The 27,130-nt window shown below is 35.7% G+C and overlaps 1 pseudogene; it reads left to right on the top strand.

The window, feature by feature from the left end:
• LOC115434564 (sorbin and SH3 domain-containing protein 1-like) overlaps positions 1–27,130 on the top strand; it is a 125,039-nt pseudogene that overhangs the window by 80,644 nt on the left and 17,265 nt on the right.

Raw genomic sequence — 27,130 nt, 5'->3', positions numbered from 1 at the left:
AATAAACCCATGGAGTTTGATAGATGACATTTGGTTGAATATATATTAACTAATCAATATAATGAACAATTTAATTTTAAAAATTACAAAATAGTTAATAGCATGAAAAAAATAAGCAAGAAGTTGACTGAAATGAGGTAAAAAAAAAAAAAAAAAAGAATGAAATGAGCAAATGAACACAGCCAAAGTAATCAGCAAAATGAACAAAAATGAATAATAAATCATCAAAATAATAAGTAACATGAGCCACAAACTGAACAAAATTGTAAACAAAATTACAAAATAGACATCAAATAAAAGAAAAAGAAAAAAAATCACAAAATAATAGAGAAAATGGAGAAAATAAGCAAGAAAATGAACATGAATGGCCAATGCAATCAATAAAATGATAAGAGAATGAAAAATTAACAAAAGTAATGAACAAGAAGAACAAAATAAGCCACAAACTGAACGAAACTGAAGAAAAAGTAATAAACCCATGTAGTTTAATAAGTGACAGTAGATGGAGACACTTGTTTTGCTGAAAAAACGTCACTTTTGATGGAATAACCTTTCAATTTTCTCACTTTTCATAAACATTTAAATTGAATATAAGAAAATGCATGATTTACTTGGAAAAATGCAAAACACAGAGTATAATATTTTAATAAATGGTGATAAATCACTTAAGAAAAGTTAAATATAGAGAAAATGTATTTGGAAACTGACAGAAAAATAGCACTGGGTCTTTATGGGTGAAGTCAGGCGTGAAAAATGTCAACATGTTTTATTTAAATAGCATTGAAGGAACCATGAGGTATTATCTGTGACTGCGCCGTGAAAACATGTCGTTAGCCTCATAGCATAATTACCTAAGTATACACTATATGGACAAAAGTATGTGGACATGTTGAATTCAGGTGTTTCTTTTCTAACAGGGGATACAAAACAATAATGACAATAATGTCTTAATATTGTTTTATATTGGGATAAATATCATATGGATTATTAATATTGATGTGTCCCAATATTTTTGTCCATATAGTTTATAAACATAAATATTTCCTTCAAGTTTAATGGCAGATTTTTCTTCTTAAGTAGATGGTTAGTTGTGATAGAAAAGTATTATTTACTTAGAGCACGTCATGGATAAAAAAAAGACAAAATCAATGTTGAGAGAAATTAAGTCAAAATATAAACATCAGTACTAATAAGCAATATGATATTCATCCCAATATAAAACTATATTATGACAAGTAGATGGTTAGTTGTGATTGAAAATTATTATTTACAGTCAAGTAGGGATGTAACGATATGAAAATTTCATATCACGGTTATTGTGACCAAAATTATCACGGTTATCATTATTATCGCGGTATTATTGAAATTGTGCCCAAAATGTTAAAAAAGTACTGATACACACTGAAATAATTTAACCAAGTTGTATTTACAAAAAATAAGAATAAAATAAAATAATTGGCACAATGTACCTTCTGTTGCAGAAACATTCAAATATTAACCCTCAGTGGTCTGAGCCTATTTTGGCCGTTTTTTAGTCCTTTTTGATTTTGCCTTTATATAGTATATAAACAAATGTTTACTATACCCATGTTTAGGATCTTTTTTTTCAGCAGAACTTCATCTATCTCATCTGCCTTTTATTTTTTTTCACCTTAACCTACTATAAAACCATAAAAGGCCAGAAAACACACACCAAAAAAAATCCAATTTGAAAAATGCATATACTTTATTGCATAAATAACATACAGATGCTTAATGAACCTTTTCAAAGACTTTAAAAGTGAATATTGGTTCCAAATATTAGGTATATACAATTAAAATTGTAATAAATTAAAACTAGACTCAAATGTTTGACATAAAAGCAGATCTTTACATAAGGTTTTTTCCCCTAAAAGTGCAGTAATCAAACATGGTTATCATGATAATTAGAATTTAAACAGTAATACTAACCGTCTGCAATTTTACTGCAGTTTATTGTTATACCGGTAATTGTTACATCCCTTCAGTCAAGGCATGAAAAATATTTTAGAAATGTAGAGGTAGAACATTTAAAATCATAGTCATGGATTTAAAAAAAAAAGAGAAATGAAGTCAAACCCATCTCTGAGGCATTTTGGAAGCGACAATTTAAACCAAACTAACCAATGCAATGATATTTATCCCAATATAAAACTATATTATGACATTTGTTATTATTATTTTGTATCCCAGACCCCTGTGTCCCAATACTTTTGTCCACATAGTGTATCCTTATGTAATTATGCTACGAGGCTAACGGTTAGCTGTGTCACCAATGTGTGTTGGGCTCATTGAGTTTGTTTATTGTCTGAACTGTCTTCTCTTTGTCTTTCTCCTCCTCTTCTTGTTGCCATGCCCCCTAGACTAAGGATGTAAGTCCAGAAGATGTAGATTTAGAGAATGAGCCTTGGTATAAATTCTTTTCAGAGATGGAGTTTGACAAAGCGGTAAGTGGTCGCTGTCCTCACAGTGACAGTCTATTGTATTTTATTGCATGTCATAACATCTATGTTCACATAATACCTAAACAACCTGTGTGTGTCTATCAGGACTACCCCCCCCCCATACTCCCACTCCCACTTCACCTGAAATAATCCTCTGTGTAATTTATCTTCCACATAAACGGGAATTATGTGACGGCATGCATAAGAGGAAGATGATTTACTACCACGTGTCCCATTAACTTCGGTTAATGAGAACATCAGCCTCTGTTCGTCGTATTGTTTCTCATCATCGACAGATATCGTCTTCACTGTAGCAGCTGTCTGTTCTGATCATCTTCTTATGCAAATGAAAGAAGTGTGTAAAACAGTCATATACAGAGGATATGCACATACGTCACTCCCCCCTGGGCCACACCCCTCTAAGTCAGACTGAGTGGCAAAAACCAACCTGCTCAACATGACGGAGTATAGCAGTAAACGCAGCCAGAGAAAAGGGAAATGTGAAATATGAAATTAACCCTTTCATGCATACTGGTCACTACAGTGGACAGTTATTCTACAGGGTGTCCCATAAGTCTCCATACAGAGGAAAAATAAACGTTTCTTGACATAAACCATTTTTCTTTATATAATATGCTCTATATGACTGCCATTTTGTCGGGAACACATTTCAATGCGTGTCCTCCACTGCTGAAGAACTATAAAGAAGAAATATAAAGAAATACATGTTAGAACCACATGTATTATGTCTCCTGTGTATGGAGGCTTATGGGACACCCTGTACAGCTGTTCTGTTGTATATTCATGGATTTTGTTGTTCTTTTCGTTTTGTTTTTTTTTTTGTTTTGTTTTGTTTTTTTACACATATCTTTATTAAAGTTTTAAGACACTACATATCTTTTCTGACATGAATCGGTAACATTATGTGGATCTCTCCTGAGCATAAACCCCCAGAATCATAAGCCCTCCCTGTAGTTTTCACACAATGTATCAGTAAATACATGTTTCTGTGTGTCAAAAATTAAACACATGGTGTCCAGTTGAGTGAACATTTTTGCAACTTCATGAAAAATAGGTTCATAAGAATTTTTTTTTTTTTTCATTATTGTTTTTTATGGTTGTTTTTTGTTTTTTTTTTTTTTTAATTTTATTTATTTATTTTTTTTTATTTTTCAGAAGAAAAATTTCAATCACATTGTTTTTTTTCATGCCTAAAGAGGAATAAAAACACTCAGGAAAAAAATTTGATTAAGGTTCTCATAATTCGTGCATGAAAGGGTTAAATGAAGGGCAGTTGGACTGGACATGGATCTGTACGAGCTACCAAAGAACAAGTGGTCCATGAACACTGACATGTGGACACAAATGGAGGATCCAGACCTGATCCAGGGTGGAGGGGATCAGCGCTATTTGGACCTGAAACTAATATACATGGTTTCATCAGGACTGACAACCAGGGTCCAGAACTAGGGCCCAGAACCAGCTGATCCAAAGGCTCCAAAACTAGGGCCCAGAACCAGCTGATCCAAAGGCTCCAAAACTAGGACCAGAACCAGCTGATCCAAAGGTCATTTCCAGTCGAGCGTGGACTGACCCCAGTGAATCTATGCATGATCTACTGGGACTGAGCAGATTTACTGAGTCTAGTTCAGATCCAGTCCTTTATCCAACACAGATACTACTGCTGTGGACCAGCAGGGCACCACTGGATTCTGGGAAATTAGCAGATTTTTCCACCTGTTTTTAAATTACGACATTATTCTTGTAATATTATGGCTTTATTGTTGGAATATGACGACTTTAATCTCATAAACGAATGACATTTTTGTTAAATTATGATTTTTTTATAACTACGACTTTATTCTCATAACATTTTGATTCTTTTTGTATTCGACTTTATTATCATAAAATTACGGGTTTTATCTCCATATTTTATGACTTTATACTCGTAGTGACCAGTGTTTTTCTTTTCTTCTGTGGTCCTAATACTCCGTCGTAGCTTTATTCTCCAGTTCCCCGTATTTGAAAAACTAGGTTAACCTCAGTTTCAGTTAGTTCACTAATCATGTAGGAGCACAAGGTTCAGAATCACAAAATGAAGACAAAAACCATGAAAGATCTGATCATGAAACCAAGAAGGAATGTTAGCCAAAACAATATGTCATTTAAGGTCTGATTTTACTCAAAAATCCAGCATAAATGAATGTTAGCTGACACCAAACAGGATCCACAGATCTAGGTTTGGTTTCCTGGATTTGTGGATCCATCTCCTTCTCTTTTCTTTGTCTTTCGGTGTCTGTAAAACGATAGCTCCCACTGCTTTAAGAACCTGTTCATACAGTCAATCGCACAACAGCTCTGCCCCATTTTTAAAAATTAAATATTGTTCTTCAGTTTAGACAGTATTGAAGCCAACGCTGTCACTCATCTCCCTCTTTCTGCCACTCAGTGGGCGGAAACCGCGGTGACTTCCACTAGTGGTGACGTCACATGCAGACCCTCTGTTCATGTGTTTTTACTGTTTTCTGAGGCTTTTCTGGTGCGAGTTTCTGTTGCAGCAGAAAACTGACTGAGGGTGGTTAATATTTAATCGTCTTATTATTTGATCAGTAGATTTTATTATAATCACAGATGACCGCAGTAGACTGTCTTCCATTCAGGTGCTATAATAATAAATGACCGGTTTCATTATCACGGGCTGCTGGGAGTTTAAAGACCTGCAGGGATGATGTGTTATTGCAGGTTAATGTGGAGGTTAGCATCGCCCTGTTCTCAGTGGGATTCTCTCATCGGCTTTTTGGATAATTGCAGAAAATATGGTCTGTGGAAAACAAAACTGTACGATACTACTGCATCTTTATGAGCAGAACATGCAAAGGTAGCATCAGGATGTCAACTATCGACACTAGTGGTTCCAACCTTTTTTGTCTTGTGACCCCATTTTAACAACACAAATTTCTGGCAACCCCAGACATTCAAAACTGAGTTTTGTTTTTTTTTTGTGCTAAAATTAATTTGGTTTTGATCATGTAATAGTTTGCTATATTATGTTGCAAATAAATATTACTTTTAGACAACATTTAGTCTATATAATGTATATAATGACAAATGTCATTATATAGTTTTACATTGGGATAAATATCACATTGATTATTAATATTGATGTTTTTATTTCAAATCCTCATGAACAGGACATCTTACAGCTGTAGACATGATGTGTCCCAGTATTTTTGTCGATATAGTTTATAAACATCAATATTTCTTTAAAGTTTAATGGTAGATTTTTCTTTCTCTGAGATGTGAAGAAAGTAGACAGTTAGTTGTGGTAGAAAAGTATTATTTACAGTCAAAGCATGAAAAATATTTTAGAAATGTAGAGGTAGAACATTTAAAATCATAGTTGTGGAAAAAAAAATCATTGGTGAGAGAAATTAAGTAAAATCCATCTCTGAGGCATTTTAGACACAAATATAACAATTCAAACCAAACTAACCAATACAATGATATTTGTTCCAATATAAAACTATATTCTGACATTAATCATTATTGTTTTGTACCCCAGACCCCTGTTAGAAAAGACACACCTGAATTCAATGTGTCCCAATACTTTTGTCCATATAATGTAACTATCACTTGGAAAGATCATAAATGTAATAGATATAATAAATATACACTAAAACAGTGAAATTAATGCACCATAAATACACTCGATTTTAGAGAAAAAAGGATCCCTCTTTATATTAATAGATTATAATTTTCCATACCATTTACGATATCAGATATTAGTGCTTTTCTTTTCTTTTCTTTTCTTTTCTTTTCTATTCTATTCTATTCTATTCTATTCTATTCTATTCTATTCTATTCTATTCTGTTCTGTTCTGTTCTAAAAATTGCTCAGACAAAATGATCAGTTATCAGAACAGCTGATCCATTAATAGTGGACTCATTTGTGTGCAGTTTTACCCACAGACTTCATTTCAGACATTCAACCCAAACCACAAACAGACGAGGACGCACAGACTCAGAACCAGGACGTTCAAACACTCCCTCACTCCCTCACTTCTGTTTTGTATTCTCTGTCCAACTCTTGCCCACTGTGGAATCATCTCTAATATTTCAGAGCGTTACTCATCACTTAAGAGAAACACTGGTTGTTGGTGTTGATTAACACCGTTTTCATCTGGGGCCTGATGTGTGATTCATGCAGAAGGCAGCAGCGTTCTAAAGCACCCCCAGACCCACAACAGGAACAGGAACAGGCCCTTCACTGAAGAACTGCTGCCTGTTCACTGTCTGATACACTCAACACTACACTCACATCACATACTTCTGCCATCTGTACTATACAGCTGCCTTTTTGTATGTTTCAGTATTTCAGTGTAGTTTTGTATATTGTCAATATTTTTTCTCATAATTGTGTGATATTTTCATACAGTCTATACCAGGGGTGTCAAACTCATTTTAGTTCAGGGGCCACATTAAGCTCAAGTTGACCTCAAGTGGGCCGGACCAGGAAAACAGTAGCATAATAACCTGTAAATAATGACGACTCCAAATTTTTCTTTTTGTTTTACTCCAATCAAACTTAAATTATGAAAATATGTACATTTACAAACTATCCAAACAAAATGGTGTGAATAACCTGAAAAAACTGAAATTTCTTGAGGAAAAATAAATGCAATTTTAGCAATATTACACCTCAACTTACCATTTATACATGCATATTACGGAATGGATCTACAAAGGCACAAAATATTTAATAACAGGAATTTCACTTTCAAAAGTTCAGGTTTTTCACATTTTATTGTTAAAGGATAGTTTGTAAATGTTAATATTTTCATAATTTAATGTAAGTTTTTACACTAAAACTAAGAGAAAAAATTGGAGTTGTCATTATTTATAGGCGTAATGTAATATTATGTTTTTCACATTAAACTAAGAACATTTGCAGTCATTATTTATAGGTTATTATGCTGTTATTTTAGTTGAGATCACATTGGTCTGTATGTGGAACCTCAACTTAAACGAGTTCGACATCCTTGATTGTTAATATCTTCATTGTAATTATTGCACTTTGCAAATTCATCCCGTGCCTTTGGTGGGCCGGTTTTGGCCCCCGGACCGCATGTTTGACACCCCTGGTCTAGACAGTCTTTTTATACACTCATAACCTCCTCAGACCCAGCTATGGGTTTTCTGTCCACATTTGTGGACAAGAGTTTCACAACTTTATACCAAAAAAAGAACAGAAAACTGTCCACCACAAAGGACATTCCAGAAAATTTTTAAAAACTGCTTCTGAAAAAATTGTTGCATCATGATGTTTCCAATACAGGCACTTATTTAATAAAAATTAAAAAAAAGCTGGTACTTTGCTGACATTTCCTGGGTCTTAGGAGGTTAATACACTTATGGGTTTGTGCTGCTAAAAAGAAACAGAGCAGCTAAACTAATTTACATTGTTCCTGTTACAGTGATTAATAAAGTTCTGTTCTATTCTATTCTATTCTATTCTATTCTATTCATTTTTATTCTATTCTGTTCTGCTCTATTCTGTTCTGCTCTATTCAGTTCTGTCGTATTCTCTTCTCTTCTCTTCTCTTCTCTTCTCTTCTATTCTGTTCTGTTCTAAAAATGACTCATCATTCCAAAATGATCACTGATCAGACTAGTTGGTTCATTTATTAACTAACAGCTGATCCGTTCATAGCCCACTCATTGCTGCTCAGTTTCACCCACAGACTTGAATTCACACATTCAAACTAAACCACATTCAGACGAGGACACAGACCAGGAACCGGGACGTTCAAAGTTAAAATGGGTGCAGACTGGCATGTGGAGGTCCGGTGTACGGTGTCATGACAGCGCCGGGCCTCGGGCATTAGTTGGCACCAGACGAGTGTGGCACCGCCGCCCGCAAACAGATGTTGGTCGTCCACGCCACCGCCACCGCCACACCCCAGATCAGATGAGGTGGCACCGCTGACTGTGGCATGAGCTCATGTCCCGGCATCAGCCAGGCCCGGACGATTAGAGCGAATGAGGACCAGCTTTAGCCTGGTCCCGGGTTAGCGTGTCGTATATATATATGGAGGAGGGTTAGGCCCGGAGGCAGGCGGCCGGCGCTCTGCGGCCGGGTCCGTCTCACGGCCTCTGGATTCCAGCCAGATGAGCTGTGCTTGATGACTGGCTCCTGTTTAATGTCAAAGTCACTTCTAAAGCTGCACCTGGTATGTGCAGTATTTGACCTTAAGGCTCAGCCAGACGCTGTGGCTCATTGGACTTTGACTGACAGATCAGAGCTCACTATGGAGAGATGAGGCTGCAGCAGATCTGTGTGGTCAGGGGGGTACACATAGACCCCAGAAGGGACAGATAATGAGCAGGGTTGTCCAAGTTACTTCCAAACTGTAATCCATTACAGCAGTGGTTCCCAACCTTTTTTGGCTCGTGACCCCATTTTAACATCACAAACCCCCAGACATTCAAAACTGAGACCTTTGTTTTGGCTAAAATTAATTAGCTTTTTGATCATGTAATAGTTTGCTATACTATGTTGCAAATAAACATGAATTTTAGACAACATTTAGACTATATAATGTAAATTTTTATTAGTAAGTTTTAATTTTTAATTTTTTTTTTTTATAAATTACTAGCAGCATTGTACCCGTGGTGCCATTGTACGATAGCGCCCTCCCGAGGTGCAACAGCAGCATTGCACCCGTACGCCCTCCTGTCTTACAACAAACATCGATGGGACAAAGATCAATGGGACACGGGGTGAGGCCGAAACGTGCATTTTATAGTAGGATGAGAAATTTCAGGCGACCCCAGACATATTCATTTGGCGAGTTTGGCGGCGATCGGGCCTGTGAAAGTCTGTGGTGAGGTCGGAGTTGGTCCGAGGTGAGCAGGGACTCAGTCCGAGGTGAGCTGGGACCTGGTCTGTAGTGAGCTGGGATCCGGTCCGAGGTGAGCAGGGAGCCTGTTAAAATCGCCCATCATACCTCACAACATTTGAATATGGACATAAAATTGTGCCCAGTAGATAGTCAGGTAATGTTTCTATTCATTTGGCGAGTTTGGCAGTGATCGGGCCTGTGAAGGCTGAGGAAAATTCGTACAAATGCCCTCCTGTGCTGCAACATCGATCGGACAAACGCGTCGGACACAGAACGTCCATTATAGTAGGATTCTATTCTATTCTCTTCTATTCGATTTGATTCTTTTCTATTCTATTCTATTCTATATTGTTCTATTCTATTCTATTCTATATTGTTCTGTTTTATTCTATTCTATTCTATTCAGTTCTATTCTATTCTATTTTGTTCTGTTTTATTCTATTCTATTCTATAGTGTAAATATCACCTGGAAACATTATAAATGTAATAAATATAAAGTAAAACAGTGAAATTAATGCACCATAAATACTCCTTCCATTTGAGAGGAAAAAGGATCCTTCTTTCTATTTTTAGCTGATCATTTTTCACACGGTTCAGGACATTTATCAGGTTTTCTTCTGCTTTAGTCTCTGACCTGAAAGCCTGTAGAAGTACTACTCTAAATATTACTCTTGTATTACGTAACATTACAGTCCATCACTTGCGGTCTCCTCGGAGCCACTTCTCATCACCTAATAAACTAAGTAAGAGTGACACCTGGATATAATTACAGTAATGGCACTGTCCATTAATATTAATAACCCGTGGATCGGAGAGGCGTCTAAAAACACACGGTGTGGTGGATACGGTGGGACGGCGACTCATCAACATGTACGAGTAGCTCCGGCCGGAATTCCTCACATAGTTCTGGTCAGGAAGAGCGTTGTGCCCCCCCCTCCAGGGACCGTCAGAGCGACTCCATCTGTCTGACATATGCTGACGATGGAGCTGATGCCGTCCTGTCTCATGGAGTTACGTAGACGGAGCCCCCCCGCTGTCACCTGACATATTCTAAAGGAGGCAACTAAAGCCCGGCAGCTCATTGTGCGTTCAGATTTAACCTCTGTTATACACTTAACCTTTACCTTTAAGCAGGGGCTGTCAAACTGATTTTAGTTCAGGGGCCAGATTCAGCTCAGTAAGATCTGAAGTGGACCCAACCAGTGAAATAATAAGATAATAATACATAAAAATGATGTCAACTCCAAACTTTCCTCTATGTTTTAGAGTGAAAAAAGTACATTTACATGATGAAAGGTTTACATCTACAAACTATCCTTTCAAAAGATGTGAGTAACATGAACAAACTGAAAAAAGAAGTGTAATTTTAACAATATTCTGCCTCAGTTTATCATTTTCACATGTACATTAGAACTTACAGATCACAGTGGATCTACAAATCTATACCCCTAATTGTGTTTTGACCCATAACAGTAACAAGTAATCTGTAATGGATTACAGTTTGGAAGTAACTTGGACCACCCTGCTCATTATCTGTCACTTCTACACTGTAAAAAAAAAAAAAAAAAACTGTAAAAAAAAACTGTATTGTTCCGGCAGCAGGGTGCCGAAAAAATACTGTTAAATAACAGAAAATAACCATCTCATAAAAATACAGTAATTTTCCATAATTAAAATACAGTTGTTTTTTTTTTACCTAACTTTAAATGAGATTTTGCATATGTTTTGACTTTTTAATGTTTAATAAAGAATATTTACATGTATGAAAACAATCAAATTATCTATAAATATATATATATATAAATAATTTTCAATGAGACTCAGTTGTCCAATCCACTGATAAAAACTGTATTTGGACAGTTTATCAGTGCTTATACATGTTATACATTCACAAAAATACATTTATTCAACATTTTTGTTGTGAAACTTCCTGTAATTACACAAGATATTTGTCAATTAACAAACAAGTCTGGTTAAACTTACAGAACAAATACTTCTTTCACTGTTAATTGTCAGTAATTTTATCTTGTTTTATTTTTTTGTATTTTTTTTCAGTATTAAACTTTGAATAACCAACTTAATCTCACAAATCAGGGCTGTCAAACTCATTTTAGTTCAGGGGCCACATTCAGCTAAATTTGATCTGCAGTGAGCCGAACCAGTGAAATAATAATATATAAATAATGTCAACTCCAAACTTTCCTCTATATTTAAGAGCGAAAAAAGTAAATTTACATTATGAAAAGGTTTACATGTACAAACTATCCTTTCAAAAGATGTGAATAACATGAACAAACTGAAAAAAATAAGTGTAATTTTAACAATGTTCTGCTTCAGTTTATGATTTCCACATGTACATTATAACTTATAAAGTGGATCTACAAATACACAAAACATTGAGTAACAGGCAGAATATTGATAAAATTGTACTTACTTCTCTGTAGACATTTCAGGTTGTTCATATTTTTTGCCAAATTATACTTTGTTTTAGTGTAAATACATGAAAATATTTACACTTACACAGAGAAACATTTGGAGTTGTCATTATTTATATGTTTTTATGATAGTATTTGACTGGTCTGACCCACTGGAGATTGAATTGGTCTGAATGTGGAACCTGAACTAAAAGGATCGTTAATATCTTAGTGTAATTTTTGCATTTCACAAATTCATCCAAAGGGCCGGACTGGACCTTTTGGTGGGCCGGATTTGGCCCCCGGGCCACATGTTTGACACCTGTGCTTTAAGCATTTGGTGAGTGTGTGGGGGGGCTATAACAGGTCATTCACACTGGGGGAGCTGTTTGTTTTCATGAGAACATATCAACACAAATAAGGTGCTGGAAAGAATGGGATTCGTGTTACCATGACCTACTCATGATCGCTATTTTGACTATGAAAGCGGCACACGGGAGCCCGGCCTCTGACACCTGTTAGGAAACATGTGCATGAAATTCTGCAGAAAAGTAGTCATCGGCGTCCTACTGACTCACCCAGGCTTGGCGTCACGGCCATAAACAGCTTCAGGAGGCTTCGCTGCGGCACAAATCTAGCCTTTAGTTCAGTATTTGGATTAAATGAGTGTCAGACCATTTGAATATCGGACACTGGCTTGTATTTGAGGTTACTTTAAGATTAATTTCTCTATGAATTACAGGATATATAAAATTAGATTACACAGAGTAACATATATTAAACACTTTTGTACTGTCTTAATATGATTAAATGTGAATGAACTTAAAGTAAATTGAACTCAGGAGTCAATGAATATGCATTAACTTATACTTAAGCATCTTTGAGTGTCCAAAAAAGCGCTGTGTAAGTGTGATTTTTATTATTATTATTATTATTATTATTATTATTATTATTATTATCATTACTTTCTGAAGAGATGTGAGCCAAGTATATTCCAGAAAAATCAAGATGGTATTTTACAATCTGTCAGTATCAGCAGAATTTTTTGCTCCAGTTGGGAAAATAACAGCTAAAAAATGATGAAAATCTGCCTAGAATTTTTTACTATCTCTTACTGGTTTCTATTTAAGGTTACTTTAAGATTAATTTCTCTACAAATTATAGAATAAATGCCCTGTAATGACAAAGTGCATAAATGTGGCATTCATGCATTTTATAGTACACTGAACTAAGGAGTCTGTCAGTATGCTTTAACACATGTACTTGTACTTGTACTTGTACTTGTACTTGTACTTGTACCTGTACTTGTACTTGAACTTGTACTTTTTCTTGAACTTGTTCTTCCTATACAGATGTGAGCCGTATATTTTGATGAAAGAGGAAGAAGATGTTTTATAAACTGTGGTACCAGCAGAATTTTTAGCCTTAACAGGGAAAACAATACCAGAAAAATAGAAAATTCCACATAGTTATAATTCTTTATTTTAAGTTGGATGTTCATTTGTCTATCTTCATCTCTCTTTTTTCTTCTTTGTTTTCTGTTTATAGCAGTGACATCAACATTAATGACGATTATCATCACCTACTATATCTACGCTAATATTCCCTTTTCTAAAATGCCAGAACAGACAAAACCAACACCTCTATTTTTTTTTTTTTTCAGTCTTTGTGTGATGTTCTGGGTTATTCACTCTGTTGCAGTCTACAACTTCACCACTAGATGTCACTAAATATCACACACTGAATCTTTTTGATAATCAATAATCCGTTCTCTCTGATTCCAGCCCCTTAAAGTGGAACATTTCCTGGTTTATTTTCCTCTTTATGACAGTGAATATATATTCATTATTTTTTCATGTTTTTATTGAAGTGTATACAAGAGAAATAAAGGTACATACAAATACCAGGGCACACTGATGTCAACATTAACCATGTTTGTATACACCACAGGTGTCAAACATGCGGCCCGGGGGCCAAATCCAGCCCGCCAAAGGGTCCAGTCCGGCCCTTTGGATGAATTTGTGAAATGCAAAAATTACGCTAAGATATTAACAATCCTTTTAGTTCAGGTTCCACTAGGGCTGCACGATTAATCGATTTTAAATCGAAATTTCAACGATTTTTTAATTAGGACGATTTTTAAAAACGGGAAATCGTAAAATCGATTTCATCTCTCTCGTGCCTGCGGGCCGCGCGCTTACGGGCTCCCGTAGGCTCCTCCTCCTCTCAGTGACAGATGTCTGTCACAGAAGTCCGTGTAATGACCGGACGTTAAATCTGTGAATGAGCCCGCAGTACTTGCAGCAATGTAAGCCGTGGCTTCACGCACGGATCCCGCAACTGAAATAGAACTGCATGCGGATCACTCATCTTACGTTGTCCCGGATCCGTACCGTACTGTCTTCTTCCGAACTGGGTCCGGGTCTCGGGGTCATCAGCCTCAGCAGAGGAGCCCACACAGCCCCCTGCCCACACACATCCACCAGCTCCAGTGACAGAATCCCTCCAGTGTGTCCTGGGTCGGTCTGTTCCACGCACGGATCCCCCAGTTTAAATAGAACCACATGTGGAACGTGGTCCACGCACGCACGACTGATGCCTGTCACTGACTCACATTGGTATCACTTCTGTGGGCCCAGATACCCAGAGGAAAAAAAATAAAAATAAAATAAAATAAAATAAATAAATTATATATATATATATATATATATATATATATATATATATATATATATATATATGTATATGTATATGTATATATATATATATATAAATTTAGTCCTCTTACTTGCTAAATTTTTCATTCACAAATGTAAGTTCTGTAACACAAAACCAAATATTATTTATTTTTTGAAAGATGTTGAACTTTATTTAAAGCTGTTCGATAAATCTGGAAACAAAAAGGCTGGTATAAAAAAGGTATAAAAAACATAAGTATTTGCTCTGATTTGGACATTGTATTATAGTGTATTCCCCCTGGCAAACTTGTGTTATTTTCTTGTTGTATACATTGGGTGTATACTCTACTTCATTCAATAAAAATTTAATTAAGAACAAATAAACTTCTGTGGGTTCATCACGTGATACCATCACAGATTTGAGGTCAGAGCAGTGCCTTGCATTGTTGGCTGCTCACGAAAACGACATGCTGACTTCTGTTGTCTTTTGTAGTTTTACGCAAAAATCGAAATCGAAATCGAAAATCGAGTTTTTAGAGGAAAAAATCGGGATTTTTTTTTTTGCCAAAATCGTGCAGCCCTAGGTTCCACATTCAGACCAATTCAATCTCAAGTGGGCAGGACCACTAAAATACTATCATAATAACATAGAAATAATGACAACTCCAAATGTTTCTCTTTGTAAATGTAAATATTTTCATGTATTTACACCAAATCAAAGTATAATTTCTCAAAAAATGTGAATAACCTGAACAAATATGAACAACCTGAAATGTCCTAAGAGTTTTTTTTTTTTTCAATTTTATCAATATTCTGCCTTTTACTAAATGTTTCTGTATTTGTAGATCCACTGTGATCTGTAAGTTAGAATGTACATGTGTAAAATGATGAACTGAGGCAGAATATTGTTAAAATTACACTTATTTTTTCAGTTTGTTCATGTTATTCACATCTTTTGAAAGGATAGTTTGTAGATGTAAACCTTTTCATAATGTAAATTTACTTTTTTCGCTCTAAAACAGAGAAAAGTTTGAAGTTGACATCATTTATATGTTATTATGTTAATATTTTACTTGTTGGGCCCACTGCAGATCCAATTTAGCTGAATGTGGAACTGAACTAAAATGAGTTTGACAGCCCTGGTATACGCCATTAGATTTAATATTTGCAGATTTTTAAGAACAAATAACAATGAAACCCGACAAACAATACAATGAAAAGAATACTATGGCATAGTCTGTATAAAAATAATTAAACTGGTGACATAAACATAAGAAAAAAAAGGGGGGTGGCGGGGTGGGGTGGGTTACATTGTCTCAAAAAAATCCATAAACAGTTTCTTTTCCTCTTCATGACAGTGAATAGTCTTTAAGTTGCAAACGAAATGACACATTATAAGATGCCATCTCAGGCTCTGGAAAAACAAACATCTGCTTTTTTCACCATCTTCTGACTCTTTACTCACTAAAACACAGGTGTCAAACATGCGGTCCGGGGGCCAAATCCGGCCCGCCAAAGGGTCCAGTCCAGCCTGTAGGATGAATTTGTGAAATGCAAAAATTACACTGAAGAGATTAACAATCAGTGGTGTCAAAATCATTTTAATTCAGGTTCCACATACAGAACAATTACATCTCAGTTGGGTCAGACCATTAAATATTATCATAATAACCTATAAATAATGAAAACTGCAGACTATATCTTTGTTTTAGTGTAAAAAAGTACAATTACATGAAAATGTTTATATCAACAAACTATCCTCTTACAAAAAATGTGAATAACCTGAACAAATATGAATAACCCGAAATGTCTTAAGAGAAGTAAATGCAATTTTACCAATATTCTGCCAGTTACTACATGTTTTGTGTATTTGTAATTGTAATGTAAGTTGTAATGCACATGTGTAAACCATAAACTGATAAACTGAGGCAGAATATTGTTAAAATTGCACTTGGTTTTTCTGAAGACATTTAAAGTTGTTCATGGTATTCAGATTTTTAAGGAAAATGTTGTGGATGTAAACATATCGTTATGTAATTTTACTTTTTTCACTGTTATGTTACTGATCCAGCCCACTTGAGATCATATTGGGCTGAATATGGCCCCTGAACTAAAATGAGTTTGACACCCCTGCACTAAAACATTACGCGATAGTGGAAATAATCCTGAATTGCAGACCTGGAAGGAACCGTGTCTAAATAATGTGCAGCTTTTCAGCGAAACTGGCGTAGGATTAGTGCGAAAACGAACAGTGGCAGTCTTTCACATGAGGCAAAAGTTCATAAAGTGACACTAATCGGGCATCTTGTAAATAACCAGATTAAGATTCCAGTCCTTTGAGTTCAGATAAGCCTTCCATGCTTGTTTCCTGTTTACTTTCCACTCACGCTGGGTGAGTATAAGCCCAATTACCGTAGGGTGTCACAGGAAAGTTCCCTCTCCCCCTGTTGGAGATCAGATCCAACGGGCGATATGAGGAAGAGTCACAGATTATTCAGTGACACCGGCATGTTTCTCTGAGTCGACATGGAACATTAGGCTTTATAAATAGCTCCGACTATGGACCTGCCAGCCTGATGTTCTGCTCTTATAAAGATCGGCATTTATTCTGAAAGGTTATTAATGAACGTCCTGCCCTGGCAACTAAGTGCAAAGGCATGTTGTGGCAAATGAGCTGTTGAGAATGCTCCTTGTCTGGTCATCGGTGTGGGAAGCGGCGGCTTTAACACCGCCGGGGGGGAAGTAGATGTGGTATTAGCAGCAGGGCCGGGCTGGCTGGACAGACGGATGGACGGACGGCTGGCGTGGGGATTGTGCAATCGTATTTGCAAACAACACTTGGGCTTTTATTCATAGTGCCCGTGTCACGCCTGTTATTTTTACCTGCTGTGACGTCTGAAAAGAGGAAAGCAACAGAAACAGTGGGCTAAAATTAGTTGGCTCTAAACCGTTCAAAATGCTACCGGGCACTACCTCACTGAATGACCCCCCACCTCTGTTCTGGATAGAATATCTGCTCCAAAATAACAGCTCTGTGCGCTCCGACAGTCCTGCAACACTGCTTCACTTTATGCTCACAATGAGGATCATGCTTTATATTTAGGTGCATGCATTCAACATTAATTAGTTTCTTATTTGCGCACGTTTTGGCTCTTTATCGCTCATTATAAAGCACTTATAAAAGCTTTATCCTGCATGAACATGTTTTTTTACCTCCACCAAGGAGGTTATGTTTTTGTCGGCGTTGGTTTGTCTGTCTGTCTGTCTGTCTGTGTGCAAGATAACTCAAAAAGTTATGGACGGATTTGGATGAAAATTTCAGGAAATGTTGACACTGGCACAAGGAACAAATGATTCAATTTTGGTGGTGATCGAGGGTGGGGGGGGCACGGGGGCCCACTGATTTGCCTTGGCGGAGGTCTGTGCTCTACAAGTGCTTTTCTAGAAAAGACAGCGCAGACCAGTGGGCCCCCATGGCCCCCCCACCCCCGATCACCACCAAAATTGAATCATTTGTTCCTTGTGCCACTATCAACATTTCCTGAAATTTTCATCCAAATCCAGGGCATTGGTCTGCCTTGGCGGAGGTCTGCGCTCTCCGAGTGCTTCTAGTTTCTCAATACTATCCTCCTGAGACCCAGGAAAGTGAAAATTTTAGCTTTTTTTACATTAAACAACTGTCTTGATTGGAAACTGCATGATGCAACAGTTTTTTCAGATACATTTTTAACCTCCTAAGACCCAGGAAATGTCAGCGAACTACAAGCTTTTTTCATTTTTTATTAAATCAGTGCCTATATTGGAAACATCATGATGCAACAGTTTTTTCAGATGCAGTTTTTAAAATTTTTATGGAATTTCCTTTGTGGTGGACAGTTTTCTTTTCTTTTTAGCTTACCGGCTGATAGGCTGTTAGCTATTGTTGTCATGCGGCGTCTGTCATCCGTTACAAAACTTTCAATCGTCCTCTTCTCTGAAACTACAATTCTGATTGACTTCAAACTTGGTATACAGCTTCTTTATGATGATGTCAACAAAATTTAGTGAAATTATTTGGATCCGGCTCTGATTCTGGATTTGGTGCGATTTTTAAAAATTTCCCCGTTACAGGACATAGGAAGTGCCGGTAAGCTACAGGGCCATTGGTCCTATTTTTTTTTTTTTTGTATAAAGTTGTGAAACTCTTATCTACAAATGTGGACAGAAAACCCATAGCTGGGTCTGAGGAGGTTAAAATTATTTTTATTTATTTATTGGTTTTTTTTATGGAATGTCTTTTGCAATGGACAGAATTTTTCAAGTAAAACTGTCAAACTTTTGTCCTCTACAGGGGACTAAAAAGCATTGCTGGGTCTCAGGAGGCTATCATGAAGGAGTGATATTTTGCTTTTTTAATTTAAATTATGCATTTTCAAACATTTCCCTGTGGTCTCCATAAACTGTAAATGCTCTGTTTGGGTCTGAATTCTTCATTAATTCAACTCCAATGGTCCTTTTTTTTTTTTTTTTTTTTGCCAACTTTATTGAAAATATATAGGTATACAAAACATAGAAATTTTGAACAAACATCAATATGTCAAAAGGAAAAAGCATCTAAACGAATAAATGAAAACAATGCAAAGACTTAGAGACACAAAGAAGACTAGACAAATAATGATAATAAAAACTTAAAATATACAGATCTAAAAAACAAATAAATAAATAAATACATCAGAGAGTAAGTTCAGTCCATTTTAAAGAGTTCTTTATAAATTGCCAGGGTGTTAGTGCTTTTTTTTGTTAAAAGTCTACAGGTTCATCTTCAACAGTATTTCTGAGTAATGACGTGGAAAAAAAGGTCGTTTTGAGCGGTTTTTGAGCGCTGGCCCTTTAAATGTAAATGAGCCACTTCAGGCCCCGCCCCCTCCAGGTTGTTGACTGTGCCTTCTGTCCCGTTCAGCCACTTGAGTTCGTTAATTCAACCAACAGCTGAAACATTTTAGGTAATCAGCTCGAAGGTTGGACATATTTTCAGTTTTTACTCCAACCGCTGCTGCTGATACACACTTATGTCGTACTTGGGGAAATGTTCGTCAGAAGTCCTGACCTTATATATGCAAATGTTGTGACGTAACTAGTTATAAAACGTTTCAGAAGGAATTAAAATAGGTTGCAGAAATCCACTCGATTTTTGCCAAAATGAATATAAAGATAACTTTGCAGCACCTGGAGGGTTCAAATCCAAACTGTATGAACTATTCGGGTCCAAATACACAAATAAATGAACCACAGACTAAGAAAAGTGGGTTTAGCAAAATATGACTCATTTTAATTCCAATTCTTTATTTGTTATAGATGTAATGCAAAAACTAAAGGACAATGCATTGGTCTCAAAAAAAAAAGAAAAGCCACACAATAAAATATTCAGTATAGAAATATATACATATCCACAAATAAATAATGCACATAATAAAATCTGTGATAAAAAATTTAAAAAAAAAAAACCTATACTAGTCTGATGTTAAAAAGTATTGAAAACCACCGCTTGCCAGCGCAAAAAATGAGAATTTTGGCAAAATTAGGTAAATTTTTATGCAGAAGTTATATTCATGCAATTTGAGGGTCAATGAAAAAGCGACTACTGTTTATTGTCATTATATGTACACAAAATGCTATTTTCACCTTAAATACTGAAATATATTTAATGAAGACAGTATAAACATCATGTAACCACACAATATAAAACACACATAAGAATATGGACAACAAATGTAAAAAAAACAAACAAATGTAAAGACAGTTTGCACAGTTGAATGCAGCATATGTACAATATTATGTGTAAATGAATAGCAGCGGAACAGTCTGAAAGTATGTTTTTGTACCTGAATCAAACACTTCATTTGGATAAACACCTACACAGAGTATTTATAGCACAATGTCACTGACCTTTTCATCATTTTTATCATTTGCCGCTTCAGTTCTGAGGGAAAATATTCACCTTTTCTGTATCTATTTTAAGTTTTTACAAAAAAAAAATAATAATAATAATGGTTGAATCACATCTGCAGCTTTGGTAATAAAGGGATTTTCTGCAGGAATTCAATCTAAGAGCCCGTCAACATGACTTTTGATATTCTACTCGTGGTTTTTCTACATCAGACATTCTGAATCAATATGTTACTCCAGGGTTTTCAGAGTTAGCAGAGCAGATAAATGTCTCAGAGCTACGCATAAGAAACAGAAAGAACTGCTCTGGACTGATTTATGTACTTTTACACAGAAAAGATACCATATTAACCCAAATAAGACAAAAATACACTTTATAAAGGTGTGCAGAATGTATGAAACAAGAATACTTCATCACTTCAGACTGAATTAATGTTTTCTTTGAGTTTTTTTCTAAACGTCATAATAACATGCGTCCAAAATTAGACAAAAATGTAGATCTCAGAACCCAATACTCCACAAATGCTGATTGTTTATTCATTAATTCTGAAAAGTCAACTTTTTGTGTGTCTTTTTGATCATATTTGCAAACTCTGAAGGCTTTCAAGGTCAAGGGAACAGTTGCTTTTCACCACTGATTTAATAATTATTTCCAAAGCTGTGTATTATTAACCCTTTCATGCATAGTGGTCACTCCAGTGGACAGCTATTCTACAGCTGTTCTCCTGTATATTCATGGATTTGGTTGTTCTTTCTTTTTTCTTTTTTCTTTTTTTTTACGCATATCTTTATTAAAGTTTTAAGACACTACATATCTTTTCTGGCATGAATTGGTAACATTATGTAGATCTCTCCTGAGCATAAACCCCAGAATCACAAGCCCTCCCCACAGTTTTTACACAATTTCTCAGTAAATACATGTTTTTGTGCGTCAAAAATTAAACGTGTGGTGTCCAGCTGGGTGGACATTTTTGTAACTTCATGAAAAATTCGCTCATAAGAATTTTTTTTCGTTATTATTTTTTTTATGTTTTTTTTTTTTTTTTTTTTTTTTTTTTTTTTTTATTTATTTTATTTTTGTAATTTATTTTTCAGAAGAAAATTTTCCATCGCATTGTTTTTTTCATGCCTAAAGAGGAATAAAAACACTCAGGAAAAAAATTTGATTAAAGTTCTCATAATTTGTGCATGAAAGGGTTAATGTACAGTCCTGTGCAGAAGTCCACGTCCAACATTCTGTTCATTGGTTTAGTAAAGTTCTAATATCCACACATATGTATTTGTCACTGTATTAAATCCAGTCTGATATATATGAAATACAGTCGCGGAAAAAATGATTAGACCACCCCTTGTTTTCTTTAATTTCTTGTTCATTTTAATGCCTGGTACAACTAAAGGTCCATTTGTTTGGACAAATATAATGATAACAACAGAAATAGCTCATAGTAGTTTAATTTCAGAGCTGATATCTGTCCATTTTCCATGTTTTCTTGATAATAACCAAAATCACTTCAGTTCTTACATCAATATCTATGTCATTGTACTGACAAAAACAGTGCTTTTATGTTCCATGTTTTCTTTTGTCTGTTTTAGTCACATGACACACACAGGAGTGAGGACTAGATTGCATAACCATTGTTTTTGATGACTTTTGATGGTCTAATAATTTTTTCCATGACTGTATCTAGTGTTTATTTACTTTATTTATTAATATGGATCCACAAAAAAAAATAAATAAAATAAAATAAAATAAAATCACTAAAATGCAGGATGACTTCAGTCAAATAAAGAGCCACAATGAAATATTTATACATTTGTGTGATATTTGGGTTTGTTTTTTGGGGGGGGTTGATTTATTTCCATATATTGGATTGTCCTTTTAAATCTGGAATTTCTTTTGCCCATTTATGTTCTATATAAAGTCTATCTATATATCTACAGTCACAGAAAAAATGATTAGACCACCCCTTGTTTTCTTCAATTTCTTGTTCGTTTTAATGCCTGGTACAACTAAAGGTACATTTGTTTGGACAAATATAATGATAACAACAAGAATAGCTCATAGTAGTTTAATTTCAGAGCTGATATCTGTCCATTTAACATGTTTTCTTGATAAAAACCAAAATCACTTCAGTTCTTACATCAATATCCAAAAACAGTGCTTTTAGACATTCCATGTTTTCTTTTCTGTCTGTTTTAGTCACATGACACACACAGGAGTTAGGACTGGATTGCATAACCATTGTTTTTGATGACTTTTGATGGTCTAATAATTTTTTCCGTGACTGTATATTGTTTTTTGCAGGTAGAAGGATTGAGATGATGGTGTTGGCTGATTAACCTCTTTCATATCCAGCACTAGTGACCCCAGTTTAGGGTTAAGGTTACATCTGATCCACGTTTGACCTGATGTTAGATTGTGTTTCAGTCAGATGGTAAATACAGAAAGTAGATGATGTTCCCTTTCACATCACATACTGGGCTAGTGTTTCTGCTGTTTAAGTGGAACCTTTAGTTTAGTTTAGTTTACTTTAGTTTAGTTTAGTTTAGTTTAGTTTAGTTTAGTTTAGTTTAGTTTAGTTTACTTTACTTTAGTTTAGTTTAGTTTAGTTTGGTTCAGTTCAGTTTAGTTTATTTAGTTTAGTGTAGTTCAGTTTAGTTTAGTTCACTTTAGTTTAGTTTAGTTTAGTTTAGTTTAGTTTAGTTCACTTTAGTTTAGTTTAGTTTAGTTTAGTTTAGTTTACTTTACTTTAGTTTAGTTTAGTTTAGTTTGGTTCAGTTCAGTTTAGTTTATTTTAGTTTAGTGTAGTTCAGTTTAGTTTAGTTCACTTTAGTTTAGTTTAGTTTAGTTTAGTTTAGTTCACTTTAGTTTAGTTTAGTTTAGTTTAGTTTAGTTTACTTTACTTTACTTTACTTTAGTTTACTTTAGTTTGGTTCAGTTCAGTTTAGTTTATTTTAGTTTAGTGTAGTTCAGTTTAGTTTAGTTCACTTTAGTTTACTTTACTTTAGTTTAGTTTAGTTTAGTTTACTTTAGTTTAGTTTACTTTAGTTTGGTTCAGTTCAGTTTAGTTTATTTTAGTTTAGTGTAGTTCAGTTTAGTTTAGTTCACTTTAGTTTAGTTCAGTTTAGTTTAGTTTAGTTTACTTTACTTTACTTTACTTTAGTGGAGTTTAGTTTAGTTTAGTTTAGTTTAGTTTAGTTTAGTTCAATTCAGTTGAGTTGAGTTTAGTTTTGTTTAGTTTAGTCTAGATCAGTTAGTTTAGTTCAGTTTAGTTTAGTTGAGTTGAGTTGAGTTGAGTTTAGATCAGTTAGTTTAGTTCAGTTTAGTTTAGTTTAGTTTAGCTCAGTTGTGTTTAGTTTAGGGTAGGTTAGTTCAGTTTAGTTTAGTTAGGTTCAGTTCAGTTTGGTTTAGTTTAGTTTATTTAGTTCAGTTTAGTTTAGTTCAGTTTAGCTTAGTTCAATTCAGTTTAGTTTAGTTTAGTTCGTTCAATTTAGTTCAGTTCAGTTTAGTTTAGTGTAATTTAATTTAGTTTAGTTTAGTTCAGTTCAGTTCAGTTTAGTTTAGTTTAGTTTAGTTCAGTTCAATTCAGTTTAGTTTAGGTCGTTCAATTTAGTTTAGTTCATTCAGTTTAGTTCAGTTCAGTTTAGTTTAGTTAAATTCAGTTTAGTTTAGTTTACTTTAGTTTAGTTTAGTTCAGTTTAGTTTAGTTCAGATTTATAAGATAAGTTTATTTGTCACATTCAGTTATACATAGTGCAATGCACAGTGAAATGTATTCTCGTACCTGCAGCCAATAATTAAAATATAAAAAAGACATGTAGCACACAGTCCAAACTATGCACAGTACTGCATATGTGGATAATGTGCAAATACATTATGGTGGATTTTTTTTTTTTTTTTAGGCCAAATAAACAACTAGAATCAACAGGAACATAACAAATACTAGAGATATTATCAAATAAATATCCATGTCTATAATATTTTATGTCCAGAAGGTAAAAGGAAGATATATAAACATTGAAGTCACACCTTTACCTTTATGTTAATTCCAGTTAGAATGTGCAGCTGTTTAACCCTTTAGTGCAGTAGGGTTTCCAGTAAAGAGGTTAATCATCTTCTGGCTTTTTTCCTGCTTCAAATTTTTATCAAATCTACCCTCGATCAACTTTTTCTTATTGTATTGACAATTTTTTTTTTTTTTTTGCATTTGCATTTGCATTTGCAGAAGATTATTTTACATTTGTAGATTTGAGATGAAACACTTCAATACGATCTGTAATCTTTGTGTTTTCATAATAATAGACTCATATTTCAACATAGTCCACAATAGTTGCAGTTGGACTTTTTTGCCCAAACTGTGCAGCTGTAATTACGGCTACGCTAATAAGCAACTAGTTAGTGTTGAATGTGTGCACTTTAAAGTAAAGCATCACCGCAATTAGTGTCTTCCCTGTTCTATACCGCTGCACTTTGTCTTTTTAACAGCGCCGTAATGATCTGTTTGTATACACTGGGTTACAAAAATAATGTGTTTTGCAAGTTGTCTAGGTTTTTTCAACTGAATTAGGACCATTTTGCACCGCTAAATCCAAAAATGACATCTGTTTTTCTCAATCAGGTCAGGTTTTTTTGCTAATTTGATTTTGAAAAATTTGATCTTCTCACAAAATTGATAAAATTTTTGTGACTTTATCAGTTGATTTTTTTATATAGTTCTCACCCAAAATAGGTTTTAAGAGAAAAAAAATCATTTTCTAACAGGAGGTATTTATTAAGTGTTACAAACTTTAATTCCTGTAAATTGAATAATAGATATTGATAAAGGTAAGTACATGTAAATTGAATTGAGGCTGCTTTGGTTCTTTCTGTTAATTCCAGTCACATCAGTAGCACAGAAGTAGCAGTCGGTGACATGGTTTGTTGGCTCCCTCCAAATCATGGGAATTCCAAACTTCAGAGAACTCTTCTTGCCTTTGGTCCACTGACGCAGATACTCGGTACATGACTTGCATGCACCGAGTGTGGCGCCCAAACTTTATCTTGGTCACCAAGTTTAATACCAAAATAAGATTGGTAAGCACACTTCATGAAACTTGTTAGGTACAATGGTGTATTCACTGCAGATGTAGCAGAATACGTCAGGTTTATTTTTGCAAGATCTTCTAGTCGAAGCCATTTCATTCACCTGTAATATTAAAAAAACATTAATCATAAATTGGCAAAAGTCAAATCTTCAGAACTTGTTTATTGCAAGAAATATGAAAGAATTTTGTATCATATGATGTGAAAATGCCCATAAATGTAAGCAAAAATGTTAAAAAGCCAATATGTAGCATAGTTCAGAAAGCTGACCTGATTGAGCAAAATGAATGTGATTTTTGGATTCAGCACACCAGAATGATCCTAAATCAGCTCAAAAAACTTAAACAATAAATTTGTTGTTGACCAGTGTGATGAACATGTTTGACTGTGTTCTCTACTTTGAGCGTTTGTGTCTCTTTTACACCTCTCTAAGTGTGTCCTGTCCGTGTGCGCTTTGTGTGTCCGTAGGTGTGTGTGTATGTGTGTGTAATTCGGCCTGCTCGCACCACCAGCTGGTAATTGTCCCCCCGGTCTGCTCCAGTGGTAATGAGAGTGACTCAATACCAGACAAAAGAGACGGCTTCGCTGGGCGGCCCGAGCCCATTGGCTGAGCCTGTGACAGCCCCCTCCCCGCATGGGCGCCCCCCTGACCGATGCACGCCCACTACCCCCCCACCCTCCTCCTCTCTCCTCCACCTCCTCCTCCTCTCTGCCGCTTGTTTTCTCCAACTTGCATGCAGGCCAAACACACGCTTACTCGTCCATGCCAAGCCCAGTCTGGAGACACTGAGAAGAACCCCAGTGAGCCCGAACTGAACCCAGAGCAGCCAGCCACACAACGGCCCAAAACGACACCACCCAGCCACAGCTAATGCTCCCGCTTCTGTTCTAGCCGGAGGAGACCTTCCTGTGGATCTATCAATGACTTCTTTGTTTGGTTTGTTGCAGAGTGCCCCCTCTTTCAGCCCCCTGGAAACAGCCTCCGACCTGCAGCAATAGTAAGTCCATACCTCTGTTTCTCCTTACAATACCATTGTTTCCAGTCTTGCTGACACCCACCAGTGCGTTGACGACTATTTGAGGCATGTTACGGGGATAAATGTCAGTGTGAGATCTCCCCACCCTGCGCAGCTCGCCCGCCTACAGCGCTGGGTCTCCTGCTTCCTGAGGAGATCCTATTAATAAGGCAAAAAAGAGCCACCAGAACAGTGTGTCCTGTGTCTGGGTTTCAGGTTGTTTGTAAAAGGCGCTGGGTTATGGTCGTAGTGGGAAGACGGTGCTGCTATGTGGCGATTTATTTAAAGACACCAACCTGGATGTCACAGGGATCGAGGGAACTCTGACAATAGCCGGCCAGCTGCTGCATAACTTAAAAACTGTTATCTTCTTCTGAATGAGTGCGTGTACTGGAAGTATGAGCAGCAGCAGCAGTGGGATTATGGAGAGGATGCAGGGTTCAAAAAAACGCAGCCTCACAAGCCTTTGATCCTTTTTGTTTTTGTCTGATGAGATTTACATCTTCTATTTTTGTTTGTGTAATAAAATGCAAAGAATTTTCAGAGCCAGCCTTATGACTGTCTGGTAATACAGCCCAAGGAAAACAGAAAGTTTCCTTCCCTGTTTCCGTCTGCAGCCGTCATCATGTCATGTCTTTTAATCCGGCTTT

The sequence above is a fragment of the Sphaeramia orbicularis genome, chromosome 15, assembly GCF_902148855.1.
Source record: "Sphaeramia orbicularis chromosome 15, fSphaOr1.1, whole genome shotgun sequence".
Classification (NCBI taxonomy): Eukaryota; Metazoa; Chordata; class Actinopteri; order Kurtiformes; family Apogonidae; genus Sphaeramia; species Sphaeramia orbicularis.
Note: the sequence above shows the minus strand (reverse complement) of the source record. Positions and strands in the feature narration are given on the sequence as shown.